Here is a 21809-nt window from a genome sequence, read left to right as displayed (position 1 = left end):
GCATGCATGGCCAACCTCTCAAATAATGTTTTTAGTCGGTCGCCTATTTGCGCAGAATACTTGTTCTCTTACACTGCCAACCTCACGGCATCCTACACAGACAAGAGCAATGTGCTCACGACGGTTCCCGCCTCCCTGATCATGTTCATCCTCGCCGGCCTCTTCTTCAACCTCAATCTCTTTAGTGGAACCTCTGATGTGAGCGCCATACTCAACCCCAAAGTCCGCCTCTTCCTCTCCTCAGTGCTTTCACTCTTCCTCCCCGTCATGTCCTACCTCTTCTCCGTGTGAAATCTAGCAGAGGCGCACTAGGCAGGAAACGCCGGCCCTGATCCTTAGGCTCGAGCGTGATACGTGTTAATAGATTAAAAATAATCAGAAGAACCCTGACCGTGGCTTACATAAATAGGACCGGTGGCCCGGAGATATACGAGACTAACAAACTACAACAGCTTTATCCCTAGCGCAACATCTCCTGGCTCTATCCAAATCCAATTCAGTTACAACTCATGTTACAAACCATGTTTATCTCTAACACTCCCCCTCAATCTAAACTTCCTAAGTTGAGATTGTACCTGAACAATTCTAGTTGACGCACTGGCAGAGGTTTTCTAAATCCATCTGCAACTTGATCTCTTGTAGAAATGTATTCTATCTCAAGTAATTTCCTGGCAACTCTTTCCCTTACAAAGTGATAATCCACCTCTATATGCTTAGTCCTTGCATAAAACATAGGATTAGCTGAAAGATACTTTGCACCAAGATTATCACACCATAGCTTTGCAACTCTGGGTGCCTGTATTCCCAATTCACAGAGTAAAATTTGTACCCACGTAATCTCTGCTGTAGCATCAGCAACAGCCTTGTATTCAGCCTCAATATTTGATCTTGATACAGTACCCTGTTTCCTTGCCCTCCATGACACAAGATTAGAGCCCAAAAATACCGCAAAACCTCCAGTGGACCGATGATCATCTATGCAGCCAGCCCAGTATGCATCTAAAAAAGCACTCACAAGTAAGGAGGGTGACCGACAAATCTTGACTCCAAGTTTCAGGGTATGCTTTATGTAACTCATGATTCTCTTTATGGCCAACCAATGAACTGTTGTGGGAGCATGCAAGAACTGGCATACTTTATTAACTGCAAAAGCAATATCTGGCCGAGTAAGAGCTAGGTACTGCAATCCTCCAACCACACTTCTATAGTTTGTAGCATCATTTAATCCTAGCAATGAACCCTCATGCAGCGACAATTTTTCTGAGGTTGACAAAGGCGAGCTTACTAGCTTGCAATCCATCATTCCCACACGCTGCAACATATCGCGGGCATATTTCTCTTGTGTCAATAGAATACCATCTTTAGTATGATTTACCTCAATTCCTAGAAAATAATGCAGATCTCCAAGATCCTTGAGAGCAAACTCCTTGTTCAGGTCTTGAAGCAAACGTGATGTAGCCTCCTGAGTGGAACTAGCAACAATAATTTCATCAACATAAATAAGAATAAATATTGTCACCCCTCCTTTATGATAGAAGACTAATGATGTATCAGCCTTTGAAGCCTTAAATCCTAGCCCACACAACTTGCTACTTAGCCTGGAATACCATGCTCGTGGAGCCTGCTTGAGACCATACAAAGCCTTATCCAACTTACAGAGATGCCTTGATGCTGCCGGGTCCTCATATCCAGGTGGCTGTTTCATGTACACATCTTCTTCCAGGAGGCCATGCAAGAAAGCATTCTGCACATCTAGCTGGCGCAAGCTCCAACCTCGAGAAATAGCCACAAATAGAATAATTCTAATAATAGCAGGTTTTACAACGGGACTGAAAGTATCTTCATAATCAATGCCATAGCGCTGTTTAAAACCCTTAGCCACTAACCGAGCCTTGTATCGATCAAGACTACCATCTGATTTTCTTTTAATCTTATAAACCCATTTACAATCTATCACATTAATGCCTTTTTTTGGTGGAATCAAATGCCATGTCTTATTTTTGATCAAAGCATTATACTCAGCATCCATTGCCAGCTTCCAATCTTTATCATTCAGAGCTTCTTCCAAGTTACGAGGTTCACCGATAATAATAGAACATGCATACCTTATAGTTCCATCAGTATAGTGCTTTGGTTTGCGTATCCCATGCTGGAGCCGAGTACGTGGAGGTATAGAGGCAGCGGCAACGGCCTTAGATGAGTCGGCCATAGAAGATCCACCCGCTCCACCCGACACTGCTGTGTCAGGTGCAGGTGCGGTTGGGCTGCCCCCTTCACTCGTGGCAGGCCCAGGCGACGTGGCAGCCGCGGGCTGGCCTATGGCGCACATGGGCGAAGCGCAGTCAAGCGGAGAGGCCCCAGCTGGTGCCGTGGCGTGCGCTGGTGGGCTGTCATCGGTTGACACACTCGGATGGGTGGCAGGTGGATCAGGCATGTGATCCAGAGTGGATCCTGTGGAAGTCGGAGCCGGAGCCACCTTGACGGGAGTGCCAGACGCAGTGTTGTCATCCCTGTGATCACATGCTCCAGGAACAAAGGGATTAGATGGGTTAGGAAAATTAAGCACATGATCATTTTGCTGCTCCTCCCAGAAACAGATGAATTTACAAGATCTGAAGACAGGAGAGATATTTCAGAGCGAAGCCGGGCACCTGCACTAGGATGAAGTTCTGAAAAGGGAAAAATAGTTTCATCAAAAATGACATCTCGAGAAACATAGACTCGGCCGGTTGCAATGTCTAAGCATTTGAAGCCTTTATGGAGGCTACTATAGCCAATAAACACACACCTTTTGGAGCGGAATTCAAGTTTGTGCCTATTGTAAGGGCGTAAATTGGGCCAACAGGCACACCCAAACACCCGAAGGGATGAGTAGTTAGGCTTTTGTTGGAAGAGGCGTTCAAGCGGTGTTTGATTGTGAATAGTTTTGCTAGGTACCCAGTTTATAAGGAACACGGCTGAGAGGAAAACTTCATCCCAAAATTTTAATGGCATGGAGGCAAAGGCAAGAAGAGACAAGCCTACTTCAACAATGTGGCGATGCTTACGTTCTACGACGCTATTTTGTTGGTGGGCATGAGGGCAAGAAACATGATGGGAAATCCCAACCTTCTCAAAAAAGCTATGAAGCTTGTGATATTCACCACCCCAATCAGTTTGGATGGAGATAATTTTTCTATCAAACTGACGCTCAACCATACTTTGAAATTCATGGAACTTTTGAAACACCTTTGATTTATACTTAAGGAGATAGACCCACGTAAATTTGCTATAATCATAAATGAAGCTAACATAGTATTTTTTTCGGCCTACTGATTCCAACGCGGGCCCCCAAACATCTGAATGTACAAGCTCCAAAGGGAATTTAGACTCATGAATAGATCTATTATAAGGAAGTTGATGGCTCTTGGCCATTTGATAAGCATCACACACAGATTCTTTATTGGAATCAAAAGAACATGGGAGATTGTGTTTGCTAACAATGCTAGTAACAACTGGTAAAGCGGGATGACCCAGATGATTATGCCATCTAGAGACTGTAGGCTTAACAGCACCATACACCTGTTTTATTGTGAATTCCGACGGAAGAGGATAGAGACTTTTGTGACAGTACCCCCTAAGAATCGTGTTCCTCGTGGCCTGATCCTTAATAAGAAAATAATCGGGATGAAATTCAAGAAAAGCTGAATTGTCTTTAGCAAGATGATGAACGGAAATAAGATTCTTTGCAGCAGTGGGTACATGAAGAACATTATTAAGATGAAGATTGCAGGTCTGGGTAGGAACAACAGAATGACCAATGTACTTGATTTCCATACCTGCGCCATTGGCAGCGTGAATTTGGTCGTTCCCCTTGTACTTGTTGCGCACAGGGAGCTTCTCAAGCTCGCTTTGTGATGTGATCCGTCGAGCTGGTGTCGGTGTACCAATTTGTGTCGACGTTGTAGGAGGGGTTGTAGACGTTGTTGACGTAGCGTTCGTTGGGGACGAAGTTCTCTTCGAAGCGATGCCAACAGATGTTGGCGGTGTGCCCCAACTTGAGACACACTTGGCATTGGGGGCGATCATCAGGTGCACCGCCCGTGGGACGCTGCTAGGGTGCGCCACCCTGACATTGTTGGGCGGGAGCGCTGGGATTGCGCTAGAAACCGCGCTGCAAGCTGCCTCCTCCACGACCACGACCAGCGCCGTGCCCTTTCGGTGCGCCACGGCCACGGCCCGAGCCGCGGTTAGATCCACCACGGCCCCCTCTATTGGCGATGTTGGCAGAGAAGCCGCTTCCATCTTGTAGATCCAAACGCGTCTCGAAACTCAAGAGCTATGAGTAGAGCTCCGAGATCAAGATCGCCTCCACCCTTGCAGCAACGGTGGTCACCATAGGGTTGTATTCGATGTCAAGCCCATTGCAGATGTAAGAGACAAGCTCTTCATCGTCCATGGGTTTCACGGCAGCCAGCATCTCATCTGCATATCCCTTCATCTTGGCAAAGTATTCAGTAATTGACATATTACCTTTCCTTGTGGTAGTAAGTGCGAAGCGCACATTCATTATCTTGGCACGGGTTTGGGCAGAGTGCATGCGCTCTATCTCCCCCCATGCATGGGCTGCCGTCGATGAGGCAGGAACCTGGGCGAGGACCTCCTTCCCAACCGAAGAAAAAATGAGCCCTAGGACCTGTTGGTCATGGGCATACCATTCTTCATACGCCAGATTTGGCGTGGTGACGACGGTGCCATCGGCCTTCTTTTCTTCAACCTCCTTGTCCGGCGCCACAGCTTTGCCGGTGAGGTAGCCTCCAAACCGTGCACCGCATACAGCAATGAGCACCTGCGCTTTCCACAACACATGGTTGTTCTTGGTGAGCTTCTCAGTGATGACGACGCCAAGAAGCGGATTGGAGGAGCTGGAACTAGATGCCATGCTAGTTTGTGGCTCTGATACCATGTGAAATCTATCAGAGGCGCACTAGGCAGGAAACGCCGGCCCTGATCCTTGAGCTCGAGCGTGATACATGTTAATAGATTGAAAATAATCAGAAGAGCCCTGACCGTGGCTTACATAAATAGGACCGGTGGCCAGGAGATATACGAGACTAACAAACTACAACAATTTTATCCCTAGAGCAACATCTCCTGGCTCTATCCAAATCCAATTCAGTTACAACTCATGTTACAAACCATGTTTATCTCTAACACTTCGAGGCCAAGAACAAAGGGGACCTGCTCTCAGCTGGCCTCTCGCTTAGGGCCTTGCTCATTTCTAGCATGGATGCTTCTTGTGGAGCTCCTCCGCAGAAAGGTGGACGATATCCGTATGCGAGGGTACACGAGCACCATCCAGCGTGCTGGCCGTGTCGTGTGGCTGGGAAGCCTCGTCTTCTTCAACATCAACATTGTTGCTCAGAGGGCATTGTTCAGCATGCTCCGGATCCTGTGTGTCACTAGACTGTTGCAAAGACTCGCCTTCACTGAGGTCGAGAAGCGTTCATACGCCCATGGCAAGAATGCTGGTCTCATTAACTCATATATGGCCCAGCAGATGTTGGGTGCCCATGATGTTGACCAAGTTATCCAGGGTGAACATCACGAGCTTTTAAAGAGATGCAAATACATTGTCATGGGTGAAGAGAAGTTGGTGAAGAAGGTCACCGCATATGGTTACGAGCTCAATGAGGTAACCCCTCGTGATAGCATCATCACTGTGGGTAAGGTATGGGAACTTGCCGAGAGTGACCATCTCTTCACCACATTCGATCAAAACCAACACCTCAGGAGGCTCTGCCTCTCCTTTGCTCTGTTCAAGTTGCTGCGTCGAAGGTTTGAGCAGTTACCTGCAGTGATGAGAGCTGAAGAAGCCCGTGACAGCCGGAACATCCTCCTGAAAGGTCTCCGCAGCAGTGGACAAAGCACGGCGGAGGCACTGTTCCAAGTGATGAATGATGAGGTCAATTTCCTCTGCGAGTACAATCATTATTCTGTAACTCCTGTCGTTCTGGCAAGCCCCTTCTTCCTCTTAGTGAACTACTTTCTTATCCTCATAATTGTACTTGGCTTTTGCATCATGTCTAGTCTTCTCAGCGGCAACGGAAATCTGATGTTCACATTACAATTCATCAGCCACAACTATGCTATAACTAGATTATCCAAAGTTGGAATATGCCTCCTACTAAGTGCACCGAATCCCCTTCAGCCTTCTTTTTCATATTAGATCTCTTTATCACTTTCATTCTTATTATCATCCTCTGCTATGAAGAAATATGGGAGTTCTTCATCTTCATACTCTCCAACTGGTACATGGTGTCGTTGCTTTGCAACTACATGGCCAAACCCAAATGGCGTGGGAGCTGCATCTTTAGCGGCTCCTTTCGTTTTCTCATGCTCTTACGGAGCAAGTTGAGAAATACAAACCTTGACTTCAAGCAGTTTTCTGTGCTGGATCTTTGTTGGCAGCCTGTCTTAGCACTGCCTGCCACACTCTCCCTGAAGGTTACAACTGCACCGGTGCCAAACAAGTTGAAACAATCCATCATGGAATACATGGTGGAACACGACCGTGGTACCAGCCACAATACCCCTCTTACCAAAGGTGAGTCTGCATTGACAAGGAACAATCTTTTTGATCAGCTCTCGTGGGCTTGCAACAGCAACAGTCTTGCTGAGGTCACCCTAACATGGCATATCGCCACCAGCTTGTTGGAGGTGGACTGTCCCCCTAGGAGTACCCAAGAAGCCGCCTCATGCAAGGTGGCGACGAGGCTGTCAAAATATTGTGCTTACTTGGTGCTATTTCACCCAGAGATACTGCCTGACAACCAGGAAAATGTGGAGCTCTTCTTCGAGGATATATGTGAGGAGTTGAAGAACATGCTTGGGTCTTGGGATTACTACTTGTCGTCACGGCGAATACGTGTGAAGAAAATCATGGAAAGCATAAAAGGCGAGGATACAACTGAAACTACAGGCTGGAGGGAAGTTGACGTGGAAACTACAGGCCAGGGTCATCAGAACAAGGTTGTAACAAGTGGAGCGAAGCTGGGGAAGTTGCTAATGGACCAAGCTAACAATAGTCCTCAAACAGTGTGGAAGGTGTTAGCAGATGTGTGGACGGAGCTCATAATCTACATTGCAGCTTCAAGCGACAAGGAGCGTGTGAAGGATGTGTTAGTGCTGGGAGGCGAGTTCATTACTTTGCTTTGGGCGTTGATCATGCATACCGGCATATCTCCTCCGGCCAACGACGACTCGAGATCGACATCCTGAAGCTTAAGGAGTCTGTGTTTGCATTGTGTGCTTTGCCCTCCCAGTTAGCTTGATTTATTAATTGTTTGCTTTTGTCGGTGAAGTTTGGAAGAACTTAAGGTTCATGTGGTTTGTTTTGGAGTGAGTTTATTGCTTGATTTCCTCATCTCCATCAAGGAAATAAAGCAGATGTATGGAGGGTCTGGAGTGTTGCTGATTCCTAGCAGATTTAATTGTTTACGCATGCTAGTGGTTGTAACGTTGCAAATGAATCATGCATCAACTTACAGTGAGAGATCTAAGAGATGGAGTCAGGGAATCTGAAGTTATGCATATAAACAAGACAAACTTTTGTAGCCTATACTACCACATTCCCTAACAGGGCACCAGAGCTATGCTTGCGTCGTTTTTGGTCTAGATAATTTTTCCAGCTTTTGGTTGTAGAACAGACCATTTTAGCGGATAAGGATGGCGTTACGTATGAAACAGGCTGCTTTACTTCGTACTTGCTTTCTCATTATGTACAGTAATTGGCTAAATGGCCGTTACCTATGTTGGCACGCAAGTGTTCGCGGTTGATCACGATCTTACAAGCTCGTGTAGCGAAGCAGTTGGCACGCTGGACTAGTTTACTGAGATCTTGCACCCTTGCGACGACAGAAGAGTGCGAGTTCGTGTGTGAAACCAATCTGGTATGCGATCGAATAAAGCAAAGTGGAGCTCACTTTAACAATAGGCTGATCAAAGTTAGTGATAAGCTCCCCCTAATCAAGCAGCTTTTATCGAAGGGAGATGTATCCTTCAAAGCATGGTAGCGGCCCATGAGATTATTCATAAAGTTGGCAAGAGAGGGGAAGCTGGTGTCATTTTGAAATTAGTCTATGAGGAGGCTTATGATAGGGTCAACCTGTATTTCCTTGAGGAGATCCTTAGATCTAGAGGTTTTTTGTGATAAATGGATCATTAGGATGAATGGAGGTGGTTCAGTTCGTGTGAGGCTTAATGATTAGAATATTAGCTCTAATTTTGTAGCTGATGTTTTTCACAAAGCTGTTGGGTGGTGTCATCAGTCTGGAATATTCAGATGATACTCTACTGTTTTTGAGAAATGATATAACTCAGCCCATCCATTTTAAATGGATATTAGCTTTCTTTGAGAAGCTTTCAAGCATAAAGATAAACTATAACAAAAGTGATCTGATTACTTTTTTAGACCAAAGGCATTACGTCCAGCTTTATTGAAAGCTTAGTAGGCGGATTACATTCGGTCGGTAGCACCACTGGGGTTACCAGTAACGTTTTTCAGGATCCTAAACTTTACACAGAGTGCTGAGAAGGACGGCCACCGAGCTTTCCGCTTCCCGTTCAGTGATGTACTTGTGCACGAATTTGGGAGGGATACCCTGCACGCAACGCAACAGCAGAATTTGGTGTCGTCATCTTCTTCCACATGACGGACAGGAGAATGTATATATGAAGCCTGAACATTTCAGCCGCAGGAGAGACATCATGATGGGCTAACCAACCATCTTTTCCATGGAGGGAGGGAGAAGCACATTGATGAACTGCGGCCTCCGAGAACCGCCACTGCCGCTTTGGTTTGCAGCTACTGAGTGTGTGAAGAGTATCGAATCGTTAGGCGTCCGAGATTGAACTGAACCGTAGAAATTATCAAAGACCTTTTGCAGCATCATGCAAGATGCACGCACCAGTGAGTGGGCGGCCGAACTCCCGGAGGCAGCAGGTGGTGTCGAAGGCCTTGACGGTGAGAACGCTGCCGGCCTCGTGCCGGAGCACGAGGAACCACCCCGCGCCGAAGCCGTGCGCGGCGGCGAACTCCGGTCACCCGCGGCCCAGGAACGCGCCCGTCCGCGTCCCGGCCGACCTCGACGCGCCAGACCTTGCCGCCGATCGGGCTGACCACGAGCGCCGTGCCCCCGGCGCCGCCGGCGCCTTCCAGTGCCGAGCGAGCTCGTCGGAGATGCGCTACACGGTCAGAGAGAGAGGGAGGGGTTTAGTTTCCGCGTCTCGTTCCATGGTGGAAGGAAGAAGCTGATTAATAAGAATCATTTGAGACTGAGGTTTATTAGTTGTTGATTACCAGCTTGCGGGACGTGGAAGAAGGCAGCAGGACCTTGAGATGCCTTGCAATGGCGGTGCGGGCGCCATGGTCGCCGGACGAGGATCCCATGGTGTGGCGACGGTGACCGTCGGGGCGGAAGAGGAAAGGAGAGATTTTCGGCTGGTTCTGTGGGTGCAAGACCGGCGAGAGGACGTAGCGACGAGCGACGAACTCTTGGAATCCTTCGCTGCGTGGGGAATCGGAAACGTGTAATAGTATTCCCTCGTTCTACAAGGTTCCTGTTTACACACCGGTCTGGTATGGTCTGGTATGACATGTCACGTAATTCTAAATTAGATTTTAATCATTTATTCATCTTATACCCACTTCATCTATGTTTAAAAGATCATTCTCAATGTGAGTTTCACGGACACTAAATGAGCTGCCACATAGACAATTTTGATGACATGGCACACTATTTATGAGGTAAGAAAAGAAAGTGGTTTCATGGAGATAAAACCACGTGTACACTATTTCTAAAATCTTTGTGTCTCGCATGTAGCCTTGAAAATAATAAAAAATAAAACTATGTACTGTGTGAGCTACTTCATTTATGAACTAAAATACATTCTTGCTTACTCCCTCCATCTCATAAAGATTGTTCATTTAGAAAATTTTAAACAAAATAGTAGTAATGCTAAAAGTTCAAAGTTCTTCATCAGAAGGATTAACGAGTAGAATTAATTATGCATGCACGCTTGCAGTAATTGTCAGACCTATTAAACTTCCTTATTTAGCGAGTCTGGCTTGGATATCGATGGTCGGAGTAAATGATCAATTCATTGACTGGGACAGAAAGTATTATGAGGGAACACTCTTTGTGGAACAAGTTTTGAAGGCTAAACGAACAGTCTTTGTGGAACGGAGGGAGTACGTGGCACTCTTGGAAACATAAATATGAAACTTTAAGAATGGCCCAAGGCATGGAATGACTTGGCACGATCTTCCAAATAACACTTTGATCATTCATTTATCTTATATTATATTATTTATGGTTATAAATTTATAATCATTGTAGAGTATATTTGATTATAAATCCAACCATATAAGTTTATATTATATAAATAAAAATAATCAAATTATCGGTAAAAATTATAAAGTTTGAATTTTGATATGCATGCGTGTCTTATAAATAAAGTCTTATAAATAAAAAACGGAGGGAGTATTACATTGTTTATTTTTATAAGTTTATAGTGATTGGAGACTACATTTAATTACAAATCCAACAATGCTAAATTTACATTATAAAAATAAATGTTAGCTAAATTATTGCTAAAAATTATATACTTTAGATATCAAGATGCGTGCGAAGGGAGTACCTATTTTTTTTAGAATATGCAAGGCATGTTTTTCATTAAGTAGAAGAGAATGTTGAACATTGACAGTACATAACCAAGGGAAGAAGGAAACCAAAACGCAACCAAGAAACAACGTCCAACACACCAGTTCACTTCCTAACACCTAAGGGAAAACTAAGGCTGGAGAAGCCTGTGCGGCTCCAAGTCCTCGCCTCCTCCAAGATCAACAGGGCAAGCGCAACAGGCTGTAGTGCCATGCGGTCATGAATTCTACAGTTGCACTCCCACCAAAGTGTAACACCCTAATTTTCATCAATTGCAAGTTAATGAAAATTAATTAGAAGTTCTCTAGAGTTTGTTTGAGTTTGTATAAGGCCTTAAGGTTTCTTTGTGAATTTATTAGGCATTAAAATCTATTTCTAAAATTAACATAAAAAACCATATGTTTATGTGTGTTGCATATATGCTAGTTGCATTTCTTATTCCTTAAGTGTGAAAAAGTTTAAAAATGCATTCAGACGATGGTTAAGTTCCTCTAAGAATTTTTCAACTTTTTCTGGAATTTAATCTCATTTTTGTAGAGCTTAATCCAATTTTTGGATGGTTTTCCAAGTCTTACCAGGAGCTCTAAGTATTTTATTTGGGTACTACATTTCCCAATCATCTCCAGGAACTTTTCCTGAATTTTTTGGAGTTTTCTGGGTATTTTTGTGATTTAATTACAATTTCAGGATTTTTTGGATTTTTTTTCGAATCCAAAATTAATTTCCAAAATTAGAAAAGGAGGAAAATAAAACCGGACTCCAACATATCCTATAAATACTTTCTGGTAATCTCCTTTGTGTCCTTTTTCCAACACCGCAAACCCTACCTCGTTTCAACAACCCTAGCTCCCACAGTTCGATGCCGAACTTTCACATCTGTTAAACTCCGGAGAGAACTCCGTCGAGACCGTAAGTTCTTGTTCGAAGGTGAGCACGCGGTTGCGTTCATCTGATTGTTCTCGTTCCGTTTTATCATTCATGCGCAAGTTTGATCTTCATCTCTAGCGATTCCCTTTTCCCTTTCTCTCTCTGTTCCCTCGTCTGGCTGCGTAGCCGGTCCGCCCACCGCATGAGTCGCCACTACCCGCGCTTGAGCTGCCGCCTAGCTGCCACCACTATCGAGCATGTGCACGCCCACGCTGATGGCCCATGCTCCGCGCTGCCGCCAGCCGTTGCTGCAGCCGCCGCCCGCACCAAAGCCTCCTGTGCATTGTGCCGCCGATGCCCCTACCGCTACCACCACCGAGGTCCAGCCGCCGCCGCCCGCGTCCTTGGCCCAGTCGCCGCTGCCGCCTGGCCTGGACGCCGCCGAGCGGAATTCATCCACGAGCCACGAGATTGACCGGATGGAAGGAGGTTGAAGAAAATAAGGTTGACTTTGCACTTTAGCCATCGAAGAAAAAGGGAATCCTAATCTAAAAGTTTGTGTCTTGCGAAAAAGTCCTCATAAAGTTTATATTCTCATGACCCAGTCCATCTTTAAGCTTTTGCGTGTTAGCCCTCGAGTTTCTGTATGAAATTAGGTTTGTGCCCTCGAGTTCTTGCAGTTTAGCCCCTGAAAGTTTCTAAACCTCGCCAGCAAGTCCCTAGAGCTTCGTTAAGCCATATCTTTCGCGTTTTAACTCCGTTTTGATTTATTCTTTTGCTCATGCGTTCATTTTAACCTGTAGATTAGTTTTTGCTTTTTAATATTGTTTATGATGATTGGTGTACTATTTTTAATTTAATTCATTTGTTTGAATGTACGTGCGTGCTCTGAATGTTTGTTTTGGATGATTGTCACGAGTAGAATGAACACATATCGAGGAAATCCAAGAGTAAGGAGACAGAGACATTCTGAGCAGTAGCGGTACTGTGGATAAAGGTAAGTTGTGTCCTTGATCACATTCTGTCCTATACAACATATATATATATATATGAAACATATGCTATGCACGCTTGAGTCTTAATTTGATGGGTCCTAATTAAGGATTTACCTAGTTTCCATATTATCCCTTGTCAACCTAGGTCTTACTTTATTGTTGGGTAGCTATGCTAGTTGCAATACCTAGTTTATGGTGGGAAGTAATGAACAATGATGAACCTGATTTATTTTATGTTATGCATTTTTGTTAATTACAACCACTTACATGCCTTAATTGGAACATGGAGTGACCACCCAGGAAAATAGTACAACCATAAGACCAACGGGCTCTGGTCTTGGCTAATTAATTAGAGACTCTAGTTTATGATAGTCTTACCGAAAGGGCAATAGGGGCTCGTAGGTTGTGCGATGGCTTGTCCAGTCAAGGGGTGTTCGCACCACTTGGGGAAGGGTTCATCCTCTTATGAGGAAACCTTAGCGGGTTATCACTTATTAGGGAATCTTTGTAAAGGTCTCGTAGCGTCCCTATGCAGTCACACCTTGGTAGTATGATAAGTGCCTACTTTTGCACAGCTTGGTTGGGCCTAAAGTTTTCTTGGACTTTTACGCGACTTATGGTGAAAGTGTACAACCTCTGCAGAGTGTAAAACTGGTATATCAGCCGTGCTCACAATCTAGAGCAGCCTAGACTCTCGCATGATAATTGAACTCGAAGAATAATTAACATGTGTTATATTTATGTTTTATTTATTTTCGTGATATATTCTTGCTCTTATGCTTAATTAGGTGGTACAAATTTACATTCTAGTAAATAGCATGCTAATAAAACTTGACCAGCTTTAAAGTGCTTAAATGCAATAAACCAATAAGCTATTCCTTGACTTGGCCTTACACTATACATTTCCCTACACTTGCTAAGTACCAACCATAAGTGTACTCACACTTGCTATATCTGTTGTTCAGTACAAGACAAATCTGTTGAAGACTTTGAAGTTTTGGTAGGCGTACATTTCCCCCAGTCAACTGCCTATGGAGTTGTTGGAGATCCGCTGCTTATACTAGAGATTTTCATCTCATTTCTGGTTATGTAATCTATGTAACTCTTTCTTTACGTTTTAACACTATTTTTGATATTTACTAAAGTCATCGTATGTGTGAAACTTGATCCTGGCACACATATGATATATATCTAGTTTTGCCTTTAAAACCGGGTGTGATAGAAGTGTATCAAAGCTGTGTCCCTGTAGGATGTTAGCCTAGTTACAAAATGGTCGAATTTAAGGATTATAATGATTTAGTAGCCTTGCTTTCGCTATTCTTGCTATCGCATTGCTACTCGTCACCAATTGATGATTTATCTCACCCTTGGTGCTTAAAGCCCTGCTTATTCAACCTTACCTTGCCTTATTTTCTTAAGATTTATTTTGAAGTGCTTCATGTTATCCTTAGATGACTAGAGAAAGGAAGGTTGCTCACAAGAGTGCTTTTGGACCTTTCCAGCATGTGCAGTCAAGGGAAACACCAGATGCTTCAAGCTACCCCATACTGCCATATTCCTTGCCGAGCCAGTGGAAGTAGTGAAGCACCGCAGATATCCTAAACCCTTCACTGACCACCCAGATTGCCCTCACAGCTGCCCTCAACACTATTTTGGAAGCTACCGTGTATGAGCTTTTCATCGCAAACATGTTGCTAGAAGAAAATAGAAGAATGAGATCCTAGAAGCAAAGCTAATAGGACATAAGAACCTACCAAAGGAGTTGGGAGAAGACTTGGACGAAGAAGAGTGTCTAGCCAACTCTCTGCCTCGCAAGATTGCCCGCTATGACTCTCCTAGCTCTAGGACCAATGTGCCCTTTGATCCTTAAGTAAACTTAGGAGTTTTTCTTATCAGTTTTAAAATGTTAGAATTGAATCATTTGAGAAGTCTTGTTTAGTGTGAATGATATGCTTGTCATTGTGTAAAGTTGCTTGAGTTGGTTCTTTGCAATGACTGTGATGTGTTGTGGAGTGATGACCATAATGACAAAAGTTTTAGTATCAAAGTTGTTTAGTTGGGTTTTATCATGTCTCAATCAACCTTGATCTTGCACAATATTTTGTTTATCTATCCATCTATCTATCTATCATACAAGCCTTGAGCTGCTCAAAAATCTATTCTCATCACCGTCCGACACAGCGGTGCTATATGAAATATATATGGAGCTACAAAACTATGATTGGCATGAATCGAATTGGGTTAGTTCTAGAATTTAATGGGTTATTTTTTGTCAAAGTTTTGTGATATTTGGAATTTTTGATAGAGAGAAACCTGCGTGTTAGTGGAATATTCAGAATCTTTCATTTCTCTCTGCTAGTTACACCTGATTGAGTGGGATGAACAAAATTTGTTGTAACTGAATCTCATATCACTTTATCTTCTAGATTTATCTCTATCTACAACTATCTGAGTCTCATATTTTTAATGATCAGATGGTGAACACAAGGTCCGAATCCAGAGTTGATCAGCCTGCACAGCCCCGTTAGAGGAGCAGTAACTCCAACCTCATCCTTAGCAGAACCAGATGCCACCAGAAGGGATGGAGGAGTTCTTAGCTGCCCAGACTCAGCTGTTGCAGAATCTGGGCAATAGTATGTTCAGTTTGCAAGCTCAAGTGAACCAGATGCCACCAAAGCCACCTGTGCAACTTAGGGACAAGCATAGGGAGTTCATGAGCCATCAACCTCCTACCTACTCTCACTCAATAGATCCACTACAAGCTAATGATTGGCTCAGGAGTGTAGAGAAGAAGCTCGGGATTACCCAGTGTAATGACAGGGAGAAGCTCATATATGCTTTAGGAAGATTAGAAAGACCTACTGCAGATTGGTGGGATTCATACACAGGTGCCCATGTAGACACATCTACCATCACCTGGTCAGAGTTCATGAATAACATCAGAGTGCACCACATTCCAACTAGTGTGATTAAGCTTAAGAAGAAGAAGTTTCTCAGTCTTAAGCAGGAAGGGATGTCTGTGTGTGAGTACCAATATAAGTTCAGACAGCTATCTCGCTATGCGCCAGAAGAGGTGGATAATGATGAGAAGAAGCAAGACCACTTTCTAGAAGGTCTGAATGGACTTATTATGTATCAGTGAGTGGCCCACAATTTCCCTAACTTTCAGCAACTTGTGGATAAGGTGATACTACTGGAGGACAAGCGCCATGAGTTGGTGGAGAAGAAGAGGAAGTTCAAATCCTAGAAGAAAATTACCAGTAACACTCACCCCCATTGCACTCAACCATGTGACCACTCATGTTACTCTAGGGAGCAGGATGTGTTCCAACAACCTAATCTAGAGGTTCAAGATAATTGCCAGATTTCGCCTAGTAACATCCTGATGGAGACCAGTATCCCTTGCACTTCCAAAGGAAAGGAATGCTTTAGCTGTGGAGAAGTTGTTCACTTTGCCAACAACTGTCCTAGGAAGGATACTCAGAATCTCCAAAGGCAATTCAGCAATGGTTCTAGGAGTCAAAACTGGTGAAGATGGAAAGTGCAAAATGGAAACCAACCTCAACAAAATGTGAGACAACAGCACTACATACATGATAAGGTGAACTATGTGACTTCAGAGAGGGCTCAGAAGGCTCAAGAGGTCATGCTTGGCGTGTTCTTTATCAACTCAGTACCTGCCGCGGTTCTGTTTGACTCTGGTGCCACACATTCATTTGTTACTTCTCAGTATACATCGAGACAGAGCCTACCCAAGTACACCATGAAGAAAACCGTGTTAGTAGATTCTCCTGGTGGTGAGATAAGAGCAAGCTACATTTATCCAAAGGTCAACATAAATATAAAAGAGGTAGACTTTCCAGCTGACCTTATAGTTTTGGAAACAACTAGCATTGATGTCATCCTTGGAATGGGATGGTGAAGTACATTTGATGGAGTAATTCAGTGTGCCAAGAGATCAGTGCTTCTTACAAGTCCTCAAGGACAAAGGATTGAATTTGTGGCTGGGTTACCATCAGAAATGGCGTGTGTGATCAGTCAGCTGAAGGATATTTCCATAGAAGACATCAGAGTGGTGTGTGAGTTCTCAGACGTCTTCCCTGATTATCTACCATGCATGCCACAAGACCGAGAAGTGGAATTTGTTATTGACCTTATACCTAGTACCACACCTATTTCCATGAGACCATATAGAATGTCAAGTGATGAGTTACAAGAGCTAAAGAAACAACTGAAGGAACTATTAGATAAGTGCTTCATCCATCCTAGTTCATCACCTTGGGGAGCACCAGATATATTTGTAGAGAAGAAAGATGGTACTCAAAGGATGTGTGTGGACTACAGATCACTTAATGGGGTGACCATCAAGAGCAAGTATCCACTACCTTGGATTGAAGATCTATTTGATCAGATGAGAGGACCCAAGGTTTTCTCCAACATTGATCTGTGATCAGGTTACCATCAGATGAAGATCAGGCCATCAGACATTTCGAAGACCGCATTTACTACCAGATATGGACTATATGAGTATAAGTGATGTCTTTTGGCTTGACTAATGCCCTCGCCTACTTCATGTATCTCATGAATAAGGTGTTTATGGAGTATTTGGATAAGTTTGTGGTTGTCTTTATTGATGATATTCTGATATACTCCAAGAATGAAGAGGAGCATGAGGAACACCTGAGACTTGTACTACAGAAGCTTAGAGAACATCAATTGTATGCTAAGTTCAGCAAGTGCAAGTTTTGATTGAGTCAAGTTTCATTTCTTGGACATGTCATCACCAATGAAGGTATTGCAGTTGACCCAGGGAAAGTTAGAGATATGTTAAAGTGGGAACTGCCTCAGACAATGACAGAGATTAGGAGTTTCCTTGGACTTGCTAGATACTACCGCAGATTCATAGAAGGATTCAAGATAGCAAAGCTACTTGCCTAACTACTTGAGAAAGAGAAAGAGTTCAAATGGACTAAATCTTGTCAAGCTAGCTTTCAAGAGTTGAAGAAGAGGTTGACTATAGCTCCAATGCTAGTGATGCCTAATATTCACAAGAGTTTTGATATTTATTGTGATGCATCTCAACAAGGCCTAGGTTGTGTGCTTATGCAAGAAGGACATGTTATAGCCTATGCCTCTAGGCAATTGAGGAAGCATGAGTAGAATTATCCTACTCATGATCTGGAGTTAGTAGTAGTGGTACATGCTTCTTATGTACGATTTGTTGGCGTCGCTTGACATTTCTGTAGTACCAGCCCCTGAGCTGCTGGAGGCCGAACCTATCGTGGAGAGTACTTCGATGGTGATGGATTTAGTGGTGATGATGCTCAATCCAGATGCTCAGTCTAAATTGGAAGCCCAGGTGGAGCCAAAAGCCGAGATTGAAGTGGTGGCCGCCGGCAAACTCGAGGCTGCACGTGTAGCCCCCGAGCTAGAAGCTGATGTAGAGGTTACTAAGGAGCTGCAGGTGTTGCCTATTGTCCCGTCGTCCGAGGCGAGGCCGTCGACTAGTTGCGCGGCGACTACCTCCTTGTCATCAAAGGCTAGTCTGTCTACTAGCCGAGCGATGGTCCCTCTCGGTGCATTGGGTGGCGGGGAAGATGATGGGGTCCCTTCTGTGGCAATGATATTAAAGCCAAGAGGAATCGATTTAGCAGAGAGAGACTGGCTAATAGCTAACCCCCTGACCACCATGGATTTCAAGACTGAGCTGATGGATATGTACCGCCAAGCAGTGGCGAAGCTAGAGTAAATTAGTGGGGGTGCATTTTCCTTGTGGGTGCATAGTGTTGAGCTAAGGAGGGTGCATATATGGTGAAAATTTAAGCATAATCACTATTTTTGCAAAATTTAGGGGGTGCATTACCACCCACTACTCATAGTGTAGCTTCGCCCTTGCCGCCAAGTAGGTGAGTACACACAGGTAGGCTTTACTTCCGCTTTTGGTCTTCATGTTTAAATTGGTACATTGCTTATACGAGTACTTGTGCTTTGTTGTAGACACTAATCCAGCGCTCCCACGAGAAATCGAGAGTTATCGAAGTGATTGGGGACACCATCAAGCGGGCTGATGCGTTGGAGTAGAAGCTAGCTGAGGAGAGGCAGTACTCCTCCCAGCTATTGATGAAGTATGATGGCCAGGCTGCTGAGTATCGGAACCTTTTACAGAAAGATGATGAAGAAAAGGATCGGCTCCGAGTACTCAATAGAGGGCTTAGGACCCAAAATGAAGGTAGATTGTTTGTCCTCCATTGCTTTAGGGTACTTGTTCATCCTTGGTGGTACTAACTTGTTCTTTGCTTTTGTGCTTGCAGAGCTCTCCAAGGAGAATAATGATCTCCAAGGTCATGCCGTTGACTGGTAGAACGCATACTACCAGGTCACTAATGAATTTTACAAGGTGACCAAGAAGTATGAAACCCTAGAGCACAGGTTCGATAAGGAGAAGCAGCTGCGCAAGGATGGAGAGATCCAACTTGTCGATCTGATGGAGAAACTCCGTGCACATCAAGCTGAGTTGGAGGCAAAGGATCTTGCTCTCAAGGAGCTATCAGAAGCCGCTCAACCCATAGCTGACATGTTGGAGCCCCTGGAGGAAGGCATGTGTAACAGCTGCCATTTGAGGCATTACAATAACTTGAGAAGTTAGAAGCAATTCCAAAAGAAAAATAAAAGAAATTGGCAAAAAAAAAAATTCAAATTCGGCCAAATTTGACCGAAATTTGAATTTCAAATTTGAAATTCAGAAAAATTTGTCAAACATGTGGAGTACAAGTGTAAGAGTATTTGGAACTGAGGGATTAAAAATTTGGAAGTGAATTAGTGTTAAATAGCTCAAAGAAACCAGAAAAGAGAAAAAGAGAAATGTTGTTTACTGTTCACCGTCCGAAAACAGCAGTCCAGAAAAACAGCAGCAGAGTCTGTTTTCAAAATTAATTTCTGGAAAATTTTGCAACTAAGTGCACCAGGACAACTATACCATATTGAAGTATGAACTTTGGACTACAAGATTTGGGGGTTGTTGGTTAGGATCAGTAACAGGAAGGAAGTCAAATTCCAGCCCAAAGTCAGCACAAAATCATAAGTTAACTGAAACTCTGAAAATGCCAAAGTCTGAAACTGACAGTATAAGGTCGACTTTGAATCCAAATTCAGAGCAATGTGGATCAAGAAAGGTACTTGTTCATGAGCAAAATGGAACATTGGGACATAGTAGAACATGTTTAGGCAGAAGTTGGATTGACAGAACAAGGATTGAGTCCTTAATTTGGTTCCCAAGGTGAGATCAACACCACTGTCAAATTGACGAACTGCATTTCGGTTCAGTCAACATTCAGAACCAACCCGAGTAAAATCTCAAGAATTCAGTTGGTTTGATGATTATCTCGAGTGGGGCCAAAATAAAAGATGAAGAATTTGAGTTTATCTGTAGCTTTCTTTAAGCATCTGTGTGCCGTCGGATTGAAGATCAACCACGACGTGGTTCTGAAGGTCACGGGCGGTGACAGAGCTCCAGACGTGTCGCCGCCGCCGTCGTCGGTCGACCGCCAGGGCAACTAGCTAGGCCACCTCCTCACCACGCAAGCCTACGGGTAGGCCACGGTGTCGTCCATGCGAGGGGTGAATCGCTTGAATAGTTACTGCTCCCGCGCCACCGTTTCACCATCTCCCCTTTTTACCGCCGCCCGCTCTCCTCTGTCAAAGCATCGCCGCCGAGCAAATTCCACCGCCACATCTCGCCTCCCGTCGATTCCTCTCGCCCACTCCTCCACAGACACCCCAGCTACACCCCAGGCCAGTCGTTGTCCCACATCCATGCCGGAGTAGCCGTGCTCACCGCCGCTTCTGTCCGCCGCCGTCGCGCCGCCCGCTCACGGTGAGAACCACCTTGCGCTGCTTTTCTTCTGTCTTGAGTAGTCGTAGTTGAGTCTCTAGGGTCCTAGGATGGAGTAGAGGTAGCTGTTTGAGTCGGTTAAGCTGTTGTCTTGAGTAGCCACGGCCGGCCGAGGGAGTCGCCGCCCGTCGCCGTGGAGGGGATGGCTCCAGCCATCTCCCGGGGAGCTGTTGCCGCGCACGAGGTCGTGTAGGTCTAGGAGTAGTGTTGCGACTTAGTTCCGCCGCCGGGAGGGCGCCGGCCGGCGAGCCGCGCCGCCCCCTGTCACGGGTGCGTTTTGGCGGGAGGTAGAAGAAAGCGCTGGGCGCTCGGGCCCGCGCGTCAGAGGAGAAAGAGGAGGGAGGAGGCAGGCTGGGGCGACGCGAGCGGTTGTTGGGCCGACGCGCTGGAGGCCCAGTAGCAGCGCACGCGGTCGGCGGAAATCGGAAAAAGAGGCCGGAGGCCCAGAGCAGTAGCGGGCCAGCGTCGCGAATAAAAGAGGAAAAAGAAAAGAGGCCGTGGGCCGGTGTTGGACTACAGAGAAAGAAAGAAAAAGAAAATCGGCCCGTGGAGCCCGTCAGGAGGAAAAGATAAGGCCGGTGGGTAGATTGAATAGGGAAAGGTGGGGTCCGCGCCGTGGGGCCCAATGTTCGTGAGAGAGGGTAGAGAGTGGGTGAGTAAGAAAAGTTTTCCGGGTGAATTTCGGGAAAAATTAGATTTCCTTTAGTAATTTAATTCGTTTAAATCCGTTTTACACCATTTTAAACACAGAAATTTGTAGGAGTGTCCAAAATTAGTGAAACCAATTTTGTTAGGCTTATTTTATTTTCCTTTATGCATTAAAATTTTTACACCCTAGGAAAATAGTAAAAATTCTGGTATTTATTTAATACCTTCCTTTTAAGGTAATTAAATAAATACTTACTATTTATAAAATGTATAAAATATAAATAACACTTTATTAATCACAAATAATTCTTAACTCATAGGAAATTAGATTTTCAAGTTAGGAAATAATTACCACTTTTTCTAAAAATAAAAGAAAAGGCTATAAGGAGGGTTAAATAAGAAAAATAAAAGTGTAGGTTAATCTTTTTAGATTTTTTTTTTGTGTTTTGACTTGCAACTTTATCATGATAAGTCGTATAGTCCTTGTTGGCTTGCAACTTTATCATGAAGGAAAGTTGTATAGTCTATATTCAAAAAGTTTGCATTCTAACCCCCTGCATGTATATGTGCCGTAGATCCAGAAACACCGGAAGAAGACTACTGGGAATTTTCAGAAGGACCTTTGGAGTCCGACGAGGTGTTTGAGTTTGTTCCCTATGAGGCAAATCCGTCAGCTTCTACTAATCTTTTTAACGGACAAGGCAA

General features: G+C 44.4%; 1 non-coding gene and 1 pseudogene across 1 annotated transcript; one reads left to right on the top strand and one right to left on the bottom strand.

The window, feature by feature from the left end:
• On the top strand, nucleotides 1-7483 carry LOC117864630 (uncharacterized; annotated as a pseudogene).
• LOC117866008 (small nucleolar RNA Z247) lies at nucleotides 4303-4441 on the bottom strand. Its single transcript, XR_004642709.1, has one exon. It is a non-coding gene; the product is annotated as a small nucleolar RNA Z247 (small nucleolar RNA).
• Nucleotides 7484-21809: the final 14326 nt, after the last annotated feature.

The sequence above is a fragment of the Setaria viridis genome, chromosome 7, assembly GCF_005286985.2.
Source record: "Setaria viridis chromosome 7, Setaria_viridis_v4.0, whole genome shotgun sequence".
NCBI lineage: Eukaryota > Viridiplantae > Streptophyta > Magnoliopsida > Poales > Poaceae > Setaria > Setaria viridis.
The sequence above is the reverse complement of the archived record's forward strand: the minus strand, read 5'-3'. Positions and strand labels throughout refer to the sequence as shown.